Source organism: Sciurus vulgaris, assembly GCF_902686455.1.
Source record: "Sciurus vulgaris genome assembly, chromosome: 5".
Classification (NCBI taxonomy): Eukaryota; Metazoa; Chordata; class Mammalia; order Rodentia; family Sciuridae; genus Sciurus; species Sciurus vulgaris.
The window spans coordinates 38718089-38732731 of NC_136465.1; the positions used below are offsets into that span (position 1 = coordinate 38718089).

The 14643-nt window shown below is 39.5% G+C and overlaps 1 long non-coding RNA gene across 1 annotated transcript; it reads left to right on the top strand.

The window, feature by feature from the left end:
* The first annotated feature begins 9402 nt into the window (after window positions 1–9402).
* On the top strand, window positions 9403–13091 carry LOC306662361. Its single transcript, XR_013764096.1, has 3 exons — window positions 9403–9466; window positions 10900–11184; window positions 12562–13091. It is a non-coding gene; the product is annotated as an uncharacterized lncRNA (long non-coding RNA).
* The last annotated feature ends 1552 nt before the right edge of the window (window positions 13092–14643 follow it).

The following is a 14643-nucleotide window of genomic DNA, read 5'->3' on the forward strand; positions in this document are numbered from 1 at the left end:
CTATGATTATAATGGAATGAACCCTGAGATGGGGATGTGGCTATAGTGATTTTTCACAAAGGCTCTAGGATCCAGGTTAAGTATGTGGTGGCCCCCATGGCGACTCAGGTCGTTAACATTCTGAGGGAAGTTTTTGTGCATATAGGTAATAGTCAAGCTGCAAGAATTCCAGAATGCCTTTAACCACAGAACCCTTAGTATCATGAAATAAAAAAAGAAATTGGAGTGAAGCACAAGACTTGGTGATTTTAACCTCAGGAAATCCCACAGTGACCCACCACCATCTTAAATTTTACTCTGGCAAAACTTTTCCATGTCAATAATTGTTGGGACTATGATTTCAAATTCAGGAAATCAAAGGGAATTGCAAACAAACATGAATTGGTGAAAAATAAACTTTAAAATAAAATTAGAAAAAAAGGTCATATGAATGAAGATTCTCATGTTTCAGAATGAAATCCTAAGTTTTAAATGTTCTATTTAGAAGGCCACTTCCTGACCAAGAGAATTTGAGTGTTTGATTTGTCTACTAGTTTTCTGGGTACTGTTCTAAGCTTCATTTCCACAGATTAAATATATCCCAAACATTTTCAAGTTGCTTGAGATTTTCAGATGCCTGTAGATGAACAAGAATAACATCTTCTGTGGCCACTGTGACTTATTTATATCAAAGAAGCAGAGCACATAGTTATGATGAATTTGTGCCACAGTGACTTGACCTCTACTAGCTGGTTTCGAAAAAGGTTTTTTTGATGTTGTTTTTGTGTTTTGTTTTGTTTTTGTTTTGAACAATGCTCTTCCATCATGAGCATAATATTGGAACCACCTCTTGAATGGTTGACTCTTAATAAAACAAGCACTACTGTCCCGGTCAGATTGGGACCTCTCAGATTAACAGAGTATCTCTTAGTATAGGTCCTTGAATCCAGGCACACACTTGTTGATTCTGTTTCCGTTCCAGAGAACAGACACTATACAGTGAATCTATTGGAGCTTCATCAAGACTCATGAATTCTGGCCTGAGATTTTTCAAGACTTAGCCCATTGTATCTTGAAATAGAATTTTCCTTAATGGAAAAGTCTTTCTTTGTTACTTCCGTTCAATTGACAAGGAAAGGATTCATGAATTTAAAGTGACATTCTGAATCAACAGCTCAAACGGGTTGGGTTGGATTGTCATTCGCCTCTTTCCTTCAAATGTATTTATTTGAGATTCTATCATAAAATCACCCGCTCCAGTGCAGTGCAGGACAATTTCTTCATTCATATGCTCTACAGTTCTTGCTCCTAACGACACCCTCTCGTGTCTCTGCAATTACTCTTTCGGATGCAGTCTTTGATGCTTTACCACTCATTGTAGAATACAACTGGAACCAGCATGCCAGGCGTTCACGGGGGCAGGCCTGGGTCTTTGCCTATAAACATGGGGAATTAGCAGCCTATTATTTCAATTCCAATGAATGTGTAAGTATAAAAGGCTTTATTCCATCTGGTCCTCTTCACAGGAGACAGAACGAAGGAGGCAGGAATGTCTATGGCCAAACCACTTAATTTCTATTGAGACGAAAAAAGAAATAAAGAGCAGATCTAGGCTGCCAGAAAACAGAAGACAAGCATATGGTTGTTAAAATTACAAGAACAACTGGGCTCCAGAAGACAATCTGCTTTCAACGGCACAAGGGTTTCTGCCTTGCTTTTTCATCCACATCCAGCCTGATGACTTCGGCAGTTGCATAAGCCTTCAATTCTTCAGGACTGTGTAGATACTAATTTAGACTTGGTCTCTGGCCTGTTATGAAATGAAGCTCTTTCATGGCATAAATGTAGGGAAGAGGCGAAGCTGATTTGAAGATGCCTATGAGACCTTTCTTCTCTCCATGCCTCTCAGACATGAGTCACCATTTCCTCTTAAAATATGAAGAAATGCTAAACATGGCTTTCATGTGGGTTGTACAGTTGGTAATGACTGAGTTGGGGAAAAAGATAATTCCCTGAACCATTCACATGCCATGAGTTCTCAAAGCATTCCTGAGAGATGCTGAGATATTAACGGAAGGCTAAGATTTCGCCTCACTAGCTTGTCCCACATGTCAAGCGTCTAACAACTTTACAAGAAAGTCCCCAGGGGGAAAGAGGACAGTTCCTTCATGTTTGTTAGAGAAAACTCAAGAAAATGACAGTGTGTAGCTTGATATCATGGCACCGTTGGCCTTAGGAAACTTACTCCAAATGATAGCTCTGTTCTGGAACATGAAAAAACAAAAACAACAACGAAAACACTTTATGACTTTGACTCAGGAGCAGTTTTAAAACTGAAACAAAACAACAACAACAGCAAAAATCTGTCTTCTGTCAGTTGAGCAACTCCAGTAATCTTCACCAATCGTCTGTGTGGAAAATCATATACTCTATATATCCTATGTTTTTTAAACTTTATTTTACTCGTTCTTCTTTGTCATATATGACAGTAGAAACCATTTTGATAACATTATACAAGCATGGGATATATCTTATTCTAATTAGGGTCTCATTCTTGTGGATGGCACCATGGTAGGATTCACGTAGGTATTTTCATATGTGTACATAGGAAGATCATGTTAAATTTATTCTACTGTCTTTCCTCGTCCTATCCCCTCTTCCTTCCTTTTGTTCCCCTTTGTCTAATCTACTGAACCTTTCTTCTTCCTTCCCTCCTTCCCTTTCTGTGGTTTAGCTTCCACATATCAGCAAAAACATTTGATCTTTGCTTTTTGGATTATTTGTTTTTTGCATTATTTCACTTAGCATGATGGTCTCCAGATCTAGTACAGAGATTTCTCAAAAAACTAGGACTGGAACAACCATTTGATCCAGTTATCCTACTCCTCAGCATATATCCAAAGGATTTAAAAGCAGCAAACTACGGTGACACGACCACATCAACTTTTATAGCAGCACAATTCATAATAGCTAAGTTATGGAACCAACCTAGAGGCCCATCAACAGATGAATGAATAAAGAAATCATGGTATATATAAACAATGGAATATTACTAGGCCATAAAGAAGAACTACTTCATGACATATATCAAATGCTTTACAAGACACAAGTTTTCTCAAGTGGGATCAGGATTTACTTAGAGTATATGATGGTTAATTTTAGGAGTCAGTTTGGGCTAAGGGGCCTGCAGACGATTGGGAAGGTATTATTTCAGGGTGTGTTCATGAGGGTTTCCAGAAGATATTTGCATTTAAATCCACTGTTTTTATCAATCTGAGAGGGCATCATCTGATCTGTCCAAATAGAACAAAGAGGCAGAGGAAAGGTGAATTCACTTTCTGTTTGAGTTGGGACATCTATCCTCTGCCTTTGAACATTATAGTGTTCCTAGTTCTTGGATCTTCAGATTTGGGCTGAAACTCATGCCACTGACTTTCCTGGTCCTCCTGCTTGCAAATAGCAGATTGTGGAATTTCTGGCTTCCATAATCACACCAGGTGACCTATATGATAAACGTACATATGTGTGTGTTCTGGATTTCTGGAGAACCTTAATATAGAGCACTAGTCAAACCTGTTCAGAGTAAGAAGATAAGCAGCTTATCTTTTGCATGTTTTGCTTCTAACGTTGTTGTTCAACTCAGAGAGCCTGTAGTTTGTCAGAAGTGAAGAAATTCACCTTAAACTCCCAGGAAGACCATGATTTGCTATTTACAATTTTATTTAAAAATGGATGTTTTGAAAAGTGTTCTCTTTTCCCATTGCTTTCATAAAATAATGTGATTTCAAAGAGAACGTGGATTTGTTTGTGATCATTTTTATGAGAGAGCCTTCCATTCCCATGTGCAATAAGCAGGGGATTACAAATACATAACTTACAAATTTTTCTTATGGGATCTTCTTTTCTTTTCTTTTTTTTTAAAATCACATCCTGAGACAGACTGTAGAGAAAAGCTTCATGGTTATAACAAAGACCCTCTCATAACAGAGAGCCTGGCTTAATATCAGGAGATAATTGCTGAATGAACAAATACTTTCAACATATTATAATTCAAAGCTTTTAATAAATTTAGCATAATAACCAAATACCATGGACTTGATGCTGCAAATCCCTGATTAAAGATGCTCAGGGTTCTTTTTTAAAACTATGAATTCTGCTCCTATTCCATGCATTCTGATGTACCTTCTTTTAAGTTCTCTAAGTTACTAACCACTACATGCTATCACTCAGGCCAACTGGATCAGAAAATAGGTTAAGAACTAATGCTTTTGACCCATTTCCGCATAGGTTCAACAATCTCATGATCAATTGTTGATTCTGGAGTGGTACCTGATGAGTTAGATAATGATTCCCTATAGTTGAAGATTACATCTGTCTTTTACAGTTATAGTTAGGGCAACTATAATTTCCAAGACCAAAAAATGGAGCACATGATCTAATAAATACAACCACCTTTATGGAGAAAATAGTCATGAACATTTTAATCTGGGTCTGTTCTAGAAAACTCAGGTCATCTGGTTGTTTTTATAGTTCCCTGGTTTGAATATGGATGTAGCTTTTTAGAAATTTCCTTAACAGTAGGAAGCATCTCAAAAAGAGAAACAGATTTCTACGTTCCAGTTATATTTCAGATTGAACACGTGCTCCACCAGGGTTTCTCCTCTGGGGTACCTTCTTCTGCTTGCTGCTCTCTCTGATGGTCCACCCAAGGCCACGGGAGCAGAACAAGTGGACTCAAGCCCTGGGTGTCTGGGCAGAGTTAGAAGCACCTCCTGCTACCACATAATGTCTTTGTGATTTCCCTTCTTGTTCATTTATATTAATATAAAGCAGTGTTCAAATTATTTACCACCAAGCAAATCGACACTTTGAGAAAGCTGTGTCCTATTGGCTCTCCGGGTTCTGGTGACTGCCCTCCGCTTGCCCCTGCCACACTGCCATGAGTCCTTGGAGCATTGTGAGGGTCACCACACATCGTGGGCGGAAATGGACTGCCAAACACGCTGAGTGACTGGTGTGTACATACTGCCTGCAAATTACCTCCTCCCCTTAGACGTTGTGGTGATCCTGAGTCTGGCTCCCAAGTACCATCCTCAACTTGAAGAACATGGGTAGAAAATGCTTCCAGGCATATGTGCCTGGAAGTTCAGATAAATTAATATTGATCATCGCAATAATCTAGGGATTCAGACTTCTCATAGATGAAGAAATCAAAGATACATGAAATAAAATCACGTCTCCAAAATTTTATAGGACAAAGTATATATCCTGTTAGAAATGCATAAGTAGAACCAGAAAATATTTTCCTAGTGTTCTTTGAGGCATGATCTTGGCTTCTTTTAGTCCACCTATAGTCTTACTACCACACCCTGAACATGTGCAATGGGGTAGCTATTTAAATGGTACCATATTAAGGCAGTTGGATCATTCTTTCTTTCCTGGGTATATAATAAGGAGACTATCAGCGAAATATATTAATGAGGTATATCCTTTCTCCACTTTTGAGGAGAAATAGGCAAACTTTTTTTAATGTGAGATAAAAGTGTCAAGATATCTTTCTCTATATTAATTGGCAAAAGTTTTGATTCTCTTGCATATTTGCAAATGGTATTATATAAGAAATGAATCATAAATCATGTCTCATACTACAAGTAGAATCACAGAGCAGAAAATATCCTTTTGATGGAGCTGGCATTTAGGAATCCTGAAGAAGGTATGAGGAAAAGTTATTTTTGGATTTTCTGAAGTGAAGGTAAAACTATGGAGTTTTGGGTGTGTGTCTAGGACTCTTGATAAGCCTTTCAATAAGCATCAGATGACCAATAAAGAAAATGCAAATATGTTATTTTAGGTTCCTTACAGAAGTCAACCATCTGGTATACATAAGAGCTTAAGAATAGTCTCTGAAATAAATACTCACTACATGAATCATCCATTATAGTGTTTAAACAGGTTACTATACCAAAGAGTGTGACAAGTGTCTCCTTAAAAATGAACATTTAGGTGTTCTGGAAAGGAAGAGGGAGTGGTTGAGGAAGTCAACCCAGGTGAAGTATCACCTGTGCTGAGTTTTGAAGGTGAGCAGTAGCTGGCCACCAGATATGTGAGGAATGGAGGACAGTAGAGGCAGATACAAGGTCACAGGGAATATGGAAAAAGATGAATGTTGATATTCTTTCATGTCTAAGCTGAGTAACATGATGCAATAGTCCCATTTGAATTGAAACCTAACTATATAAGGTTACTGAGGTAAATGTGGAATTTTCTTCACCTCATCTTTTCAGAAGTGGTGATCCTGTCCTTTCATGAAGGGACTGACATTATAATGGAAAAGCAGCAGGATAATTTGAAACCCCAGCCACAGTTGATTGCTTTAGGAATGGCCAATGTCCCCAGCTGGGCCAGGAACAGTTTGCTATTATCATTTACATCTGGGATACTTTTGGCATTAAAATTCTGTTATGGTTTGGATGTCAAATGTCCCCCAAAGGCCCTTAGGTCATCAGCCTGACAGAATTGATGACCCCCTTTAGGGTTTGGGACCCAAAAGAAGGAAGGAAGGTCACAGGGGTTGGGGTAGGTATGACTTTGAAGGAGATATTGAATCCTGCCTCTTTATCTCTTTCTCTGCTTCCTAACCTCCATGAAGTGAACAATCTTCTCTAGCACAAGTTTCTGCCATGATATAATGTTTGCCGTGAGCCCAAGGCAATGAGGTCAACCATTTAATGATGGGCTAAAACTTCTGAAACCATGTGCCAAAATAAATCTTTCCTCCTTTAAGTTGATTTCTCTCTGGTATTTTGTCACAGCAATGGAAAGCTGACTAACACAGATACCATTTTCTTTTAGTAACTTGAGATAAACTAAGACTGGTTGTCAAAATATGTTAAGGCAATACCTTATTTATTCAGCTTGTGGAGTGAATCACTGTGTTTTAATGAAATAGAACACATCTATTGTGAATCTGAATTTAGAAGTAAGACATTCTACTGTCAAAGTGATTTTTTTTCAATGAGAGAGATATTCAACTAGAAATTGCTATAGAATTGCTAGGGAAATCCCTGACAGCAAGAGAGGAACAGGGAGGATGGTCAGAGAGAAGAAAAGATGAGAGAGAGAGAGATTTTATTGGGAGAGTATTTGCTAGTCTATGATTCTGAATGCATTTTTACCTACAGATGCCATAAAACATTAAAATATTTTGCACTAGGTTTAACAGATTTCTAAACTAAAAGCATTTTACACATATGCATTTGCATGAAGATAATGTAAAGTAATAATCTCTTTATATTTGCATTTAAATCATGACACAAAACCATAAATAATCAGTTTACTTGATTCTGCATAGATCATCTGATACGATCAGTTTTTCCAAGAATTTGCTTTGAATGATGTGAGGCACGGTTTTCATTACAACACTACACTCTAGGATTTGAGGAGCTCTTCTCAGGCTATTAAGCACACACCTTTCCCTCTCAGTAAGCCTAAGGCTTAAGAGGAGAATTTTAGGGGTGTGCATATGGTAAATTTATCTTCAAATACACAACTCAGGCATGTGATGGAGATAAAGTTTTCTGCTTTAATCTGTGTGTGGAAATGCAAATGCATTAATTCGGGGCCACTTTATGTTATATGGATGTTTATCAAGTTCACCTCAGAACAGCACAAAGCAAACATAAGCACTTTACCCAGAGAGCACTAGATTTTATTAACCACTTGAAATCCCTAGAGGGAAATGCCATGTCATTAGGAGGCTCCTTGGCTGCTAATCAAGGGCTTTTCATTTCCTTAAGCACATCGATCTGGTAACAACTTTTCTTCTCTGAAGAACAAACTGTTCAGGAAGGCACTTTCCTAAGGTACACTCAGAAAGGTTCGTTTTTCTTTGGTAAACATAAACACTGTGGAATTGTAAGCAGGATAGACCCCAGGGTCTGTACTCTGGTTTGACGTGGGTACTCAGTGAACTCCTTCACAGGTCCTACTGACCAACAGTCTTCCTTCACCACCAGCGTCCCCTCTGTGAGGTTTGCTGTTGGGATTTGTGTCTGGGATACTAGCTTGGCATTTACGATGCTGTTTTCTTTTAGTCACTTGAGGTCAACTATGGTAGGTCATCAAAAGATGATAAGACGAGGCTTTGGTTGTTTGGTTTGTGGAGTGAATCACTGTGTTTTGATGAAGTAAGATGTGATCTTGTGATTATAGGCACTCAGTCGCACTTGATAAATTGAAGTCAAATATGAACCTACATTTTAGATTACAAACACTACAATTCCCACTCAAATGTAGTTGTTTCTTTTTTTTTCTATTCTTTTTTTTTTTTTTTTTTTTGTACTGGGGAACTGGGAATTGAACCCAGGGGCATTTTATCACTGAGCTACATCCCGAGCCCTTTCTATTTTTTTCAGATGAGTCTCACTAAGTTGTTGAGTGGGGCCTTGAACTTGAGATCCTCCTGCTTCAGTCTCCCAAGTTTCTGTTTTTTAATTCAAACAAATATACTACAATACAAACAAAAATACTATGATACGCATCAGTGAATTTCTCACATTCCTTTCTATTACTTGTTTAGTCCTATGCTCAATTTAAAACGTGCTTCCTAACTAGGATGTGTCTAGTTTAGAAGCATCACGTTCTAGAAAGATCACGGGCGTCATGATCAGACCAGATTCCACTTCCTCCCATACAGCTACATAACTAGGCCAAGTTACTTAACCCACTGGGTTTTAGCTACCATCCAAACCTGTGGCAAAATAATGAATAAGATTATGAATTAATATGCCCAGGCCATTGCCTGGCATGCAGAAAACACACATAGAAGTGACTTCCTCCTTCCTCCGAGCCCCACCCTATCACTCTACTATCTTATCTACAGATGCAACAGTTCCTGAGTTTTGTAGATCTCTGGATTTCCCCTAGTGTCAGGGACCCTCTAGCCACTGCTCTGGGCTAAAATACTCTATTTTATAAAACTATTCCTTTCCACATTTTCTCTTCTTACCTTTTCCTCCCCTTTTTTCTCTCATATGAGGTAGAAATCAAAATGCTACGGTAGAACGAGGTGCGTTCATTTGTTGGGTGTCAGGGATTGCCATCGGACACATTTCCTCTCCTCCAGGTCCGTCGGTTGCTTTGGGCTGGGGTTACCTGGAGCACTGGTTTCTCTTGGGCAAGCCTGCAGCTCAGAGCATGACCCTAAGGGACAGTCACAGAAAGGAGACCACAATACCTACCATGATGAATAAGACCAAAATGTGCTTTTAAACAGACAACTGAATTAACTGTTTCACCAAAACAGTTAATTGATTTCGTGAATATATGTGATCATTGGAGAGAAAAATCCAAAGGTTATGGTTAAAAATGGGACAACCTCTATTTTCTTTCATTGTGACAACATTATCTGTTCTTACATTAACAGCAACATGAGGCTAAGGACATCAAGAGGAATCTGGATACTTAGAACATCTCCATCGATGCCTTGGTATGACTGCATATTTATGAGTTCTGGCAACGTCTTTGAAGTGTTCTCGTTTGGGGGAATTTTCCATTTATACATTGTAATGAACACATTCTAAACTTCAGTGAACCCCAAGGGCTAGTAGAAACAAGCATGAGAGAAACACCTCAGGAATTGCACCTAAGTATTGGCCTTCGTAGAAGTTACTTCAATCAGAAAGACCAAAGAAATAGAGTTCATTAATTCATTTGACCAATGGACTGTGGCTTCTTGGGATTTCTTGGCTGGAAAGTCAATACCTTCAGTGGTCTTTTTCCCCCAAGAGGTAAAACTCAAATGTCTAGCAGAGCACACCTCATTTTCCACGTGACTCTTTCATCTCTCAATCCATTTCCTTCCTACATTAGATTTCCTGTTTTAGTCAGCTATTTCGCTTCAGTGACTAAAAAAAAGATCTGACCAGAACAACTACAGAGGAGGAAAAGTTTATTGGGGGGCTCACAGTTTCAGAGGTCTTAGTCCATAATCCATTCCTCAGGGCTCGAATGAGACAGAACATCATGGCAAAAGAGTGTAGCAGAGGGAACCAGCTCACATGATGATCAGGAAGCAGAGAGAGAGAGAGAGTCCACTTGCCAGATACAAATATATACCCCAATACCCCACATCCCCAATTTCCACCTCCTCCAGCCACACCCACACTTCAGTTACTACTCAGCTAATCCCATCAGGGATTAATTCACTGATTGGGTTCAGACTCTTCCAACCCAATCATTTCTCCTTTGAACCTTCCTGCATTGTCTCACATGTGAGCTTATGGGGGACACATCACATCCAAACCATGACACTTCTCAAGCAGTTCTATCTCCCCAAAGCTGGGCTATTTGACCTCTCCCACCTTTCCTGACCTTGCTTCCTTGCTGGGAGTGCCTCCTCCCTCTGCAAGATTACTCTAGGGTCACCTTTTCCCCCATGAACTTCTGGGTCTCCTCATTCTTAGGGAAACTGATTGTTCCCTCCTGTTGGAGTCCCATTATTCTCCACAGAAACTTGTGTTCCCAATTCCCTGGCACCCATGTCTCTTACTGCCTTGCATACCCAATCTTGTCTAGTAGAATAACTTCTTGAGGTTAGGGGCCATTTGAAGTCACCTCTCATACCCAGTGCCAGGGACATTATGAGCGACCTATAAAAGAAGAGGAAAAAAATGAACACATAGGGTAGAGGGGATGAGGACTTGAAGTAAGAGGGAATGTGGATGTCAACAAAACCTAAGTAGCGAGTGGCTCTCATATCGAAGAACAGATGCTTGGAGATAATGAATGAGTAAGGAAAGAAATTCTGAGTCACTCACAGCAATGAGCGTAGGTAAAAAAGACGGTCTGTAAAATTTCAACCCTATGCCAAAGATTCTTCCATAATTTATTAACTTTTTTTTTTTCTTTTTAACTTTGGAGGTTTCTTGAAGGTGGTTCATAAATACAAGGTCGGTGGCAATTGTATATCAGCTGTCAGTTCTGGGACACTTTCCATTGACTATGAGACAGGATCACGTAGAAATACAAGGAGCGAAGGAAGACTAAGAAGAGCAAGAGAAAGAAGATGGGGTTATTAACTCAGAAAGCAGTTGTTGAATCTCTTCCGAACACCATGCTGGGCCCTGGATGAACAAGACTGATAGGGTTTTTCCTCCTAAGAAGTTTCGGAATGCGGGGGAAGACAGTAAACAAAGAAGCAAACAAGTAAGCGAATTAGTCATCAATAACTTCACAGAACGAGGAGCGCTGCTAAAAGTAAAGCGTGCCATATGATAAGCGTTCCTTCCTTCCTTCCCTCCTTAATTTGACTGGTTAAATAAGGCCTTATAAGGAGTTGGCATTTATGCCGAGACCTCGTTGAAGAGAAGAGGCATGAGAACATCTGCAAGAAGAATGTTCCGGGCAGGCAGGATGTGTCAGAGTCCCTGAGATCAGAGGGAGTTCAGAGTTTGAGAAACCAAAAGGAGGTTTGTGTGGGCAGGGCACAGAAGAGAGCAAAACAGTGATTCACAGAGGGGGGCTGGAGAGAGCGGAGAGGAGGCAGTCAGTGCAGTGCTTTCGAGGTCACGGAGAGGAATTTGGGGTTTGCTCTTGGAGCATTTTAAAGGAGTGAAAACAGATTTGATTGGTATTTTATAAAGAACACTTTGCCTGCTTTGTAGATACTGCTAATAGGGGATAATGGGCAGCAGGGCAATGATCGCAATGATCTGAATGAGAGCAGTGGTGGCATGAGCAGGGTGCTGGGGGCAGGGCTGAGGAAGCGGAAATCACAGCAGTGGTCTGGGTAAGAGTAAGGAGAGGAACGTAATTCTCATAAACACCATAGGAATTGAATGGACACTGTGTGTGTGTCTGTGTGTGTGTGTAAAAAAAGAGGTAGAAACATCAAGTGCCATTGCAACATGGAGGTGCAGCCGGAATTGGCAGTGACTCTAGATTAGGTGTGAAGAAGGCAGATGATGCAGGACCTTGGCCCTACAAACCATGGCGCAGGCCAATTTATCGGAAAAGCAATGAAGAATGGTCCCTGGTAGGTTGTGGGTGTAAGAGTGACATGATAAATCTAACTTTAAGCGACTTTGTCTTTTATTGAGGATAGTACTGCACTGGCAGGTCACCAGAGGGAAGTCAGCTCCCCATCATGGTGGCAGAGCTTCCCCAGGGGTTTTCTCTCCTGAACACAAAATGCACCAAGATCCCTCATGTGGCTGAGATCACTACTTGTCTTGCAGGTGATCATTTATGAATGAGCTATGCCTCCCATGCTAAAAACTCTTAGCTCATTCGAGGTGGCAACTGCATGTGACTTAGTTTTAAATTTTTTTTTTTTTTTTTCTTTTTGCGGTACTGGGGATCAAACTCGGGGCCTTGTACTGGGGATTGAATTCAGGGCCTTGTGCTTGCAAGGCAAGCACTCAACCAACTGAGCTATCTCCCAGCCCCTTAAAAACATTTTAAAAGGATTTTTCAGTGTCTCACATGTAATATCAAGGAATACAGATTTCTTGAATGAGATCCCCCTCCTGGTGGGGGTGCTCACGAAATCTACCTCCGCCTCCTCCTCTTTCTCACCTCCAGGTCTCACTCCTGTTTCCCCTACACTGAAGGTGGTGTCTTTCCTGCGTGCTTACACCTGAAACTCTCTGGACAGATGATTGAACCTGGACATAATTGCAACTGTCAGCTAGTAAAATCCACTTATCTACCTTCCCTCTCTGAACCCTTAAGACTCTTGCAGCCCACTCTGCTCAAGGGTCCAGTGCGCTACTCTACCTACCCCTTCATCCCTGCTAGTGCCAATGTCCTGCGCATCAGACCAGCGAGAGGTGGGATAGAGAATAGTGAAAAGTTTTTGAGTAGTGAAAATTACCTGTTACCTTAATGTGTTCCATGATGGATCAAACTAGATGCTCGGTCCATCTTTAAATTAGGAGAAACCTAGTATTAAACACTTTCTTTTTCTTTCTTTCCTTTTTTTTTTTTTTTTTTTTTTTTGTGCTGAAGATTGAACCCAGGACTTGTCCATGCTAGGCAAGCACTCAACCACGGAGCTGTGCCCCAGTCCTGTTAAACATTTGTAAAAGCAGTGGACCAGATTAGAAATTAGGGGTTATGGGGTGGGGAGATAGCTCAGTCGGTAGAGTGCTTGCCTCGCAAGCACAAGGCCCTGGGTTCGATCCCCAGCACCACAAAAAAAAAAAAAGAAATTAGGGGTTATCATCTTTCAACAATGTGTAGAATCTGAATAACAATAAGTCTTTATATTGATTGCCTCTTTACGCCAGTCAATACGTTAGGTATTCAGGTTGGGAAAAAGATAAAAATAACATAGAGTCCTATAACGATATTTTAATTCTGTTAGGGAGACAGGTGAATCAACAAGTGCAAAGTTTGAATTTAATCCACCACACTAGCAGCTTAACAAAAGGACCATATGTTAAATATACTTCCTTCTTATCTATTTGTACAAGAAGTTATTGCACCAGTGAAACTCCACATCAGATAAGACCACAAGAATGGGATCCTAATTAGAATAAGTTACATTCCATGTATTATAATATGCCAAAATACACTCTACTGTCATGTATATCTAAAAAGAACAAATTTTTAAAAAGTGATTGCATACATTAGTTTAGAAATACTGGTGTCGTATAAGATTATTATGATTATTCAGTTTTTAGGTTTCTTATCTTGCCAACCTCCTAAAATTCATTTATCATTCTTCTTGTGTGGAATTGGATCTCCAATCGGTTTTAGTGGTATTTTTTTGTGTCTTCTAAGCAGAATCAGAGCCCACAGAAAATGCAATTGGAGTGTGCACCTCTGTGGAAGATAATATGCCACTTCCAAAGAGAAAGATCGGCTTATTAATTTTCACATTTTTATTAACCTATCACATGTTATGAATGTGAATTAAAAGTTACCTCTTCAGTTTAGGGCTTTCTAGTCTCACCATTTTAGTGTACATCTGCATCATTCGACAATATTGAGTTCTTTGTTTAATTTCTCAGCAGTGAAATAAAGTGTGAAGGGAAGATAAAGTTCTCTCCAGGAACACAGATTATCATTTACAAAGATTTAAACAACCACAAGCTTCACATGTTTTCCATCCTATTTATTTTGCTCCAGAAGATAAGGTGAGGTATGCAATAGCTAACTCCTGTGTTATAATTTTAACTTTCATATCAATAAGCAGATGCCTTTTCAAGTTATAAAAAGTGTGGCATTATTATCAACTGGAGAGAATGAGGTCATTGTTTCTCATCATAGTATAAAAAAAACTAGGGTATACCAGAAGGACAAAAATATACCTGAGGTGGGGAAGAATCCCATGCAATTAACGAAATGCTTTCTGAGGCAAAGAATATCACATTGAATATTGAATTTTTTTCCACAACCAAGCACTAGATCTAAAGCGATTAAAAGTCAAAATGCAAACAGTCTCTCAGAAACTAGAGGATTGTTACCTGTTTATTTCATGCTGCTCTACTTATTACTTGTACAGTAAGACTCCTACCTATTGATTTGTGAATTCTTCTATAAAGCAGAAAAATTAGAATAGAAATACCCAGTTGAAATTTGGATCATTACCACACTTGAAGATTTGAAATCATCTCCCCCATCACTAGATTTGCTTAATTGAATCACATTCTAAGGATT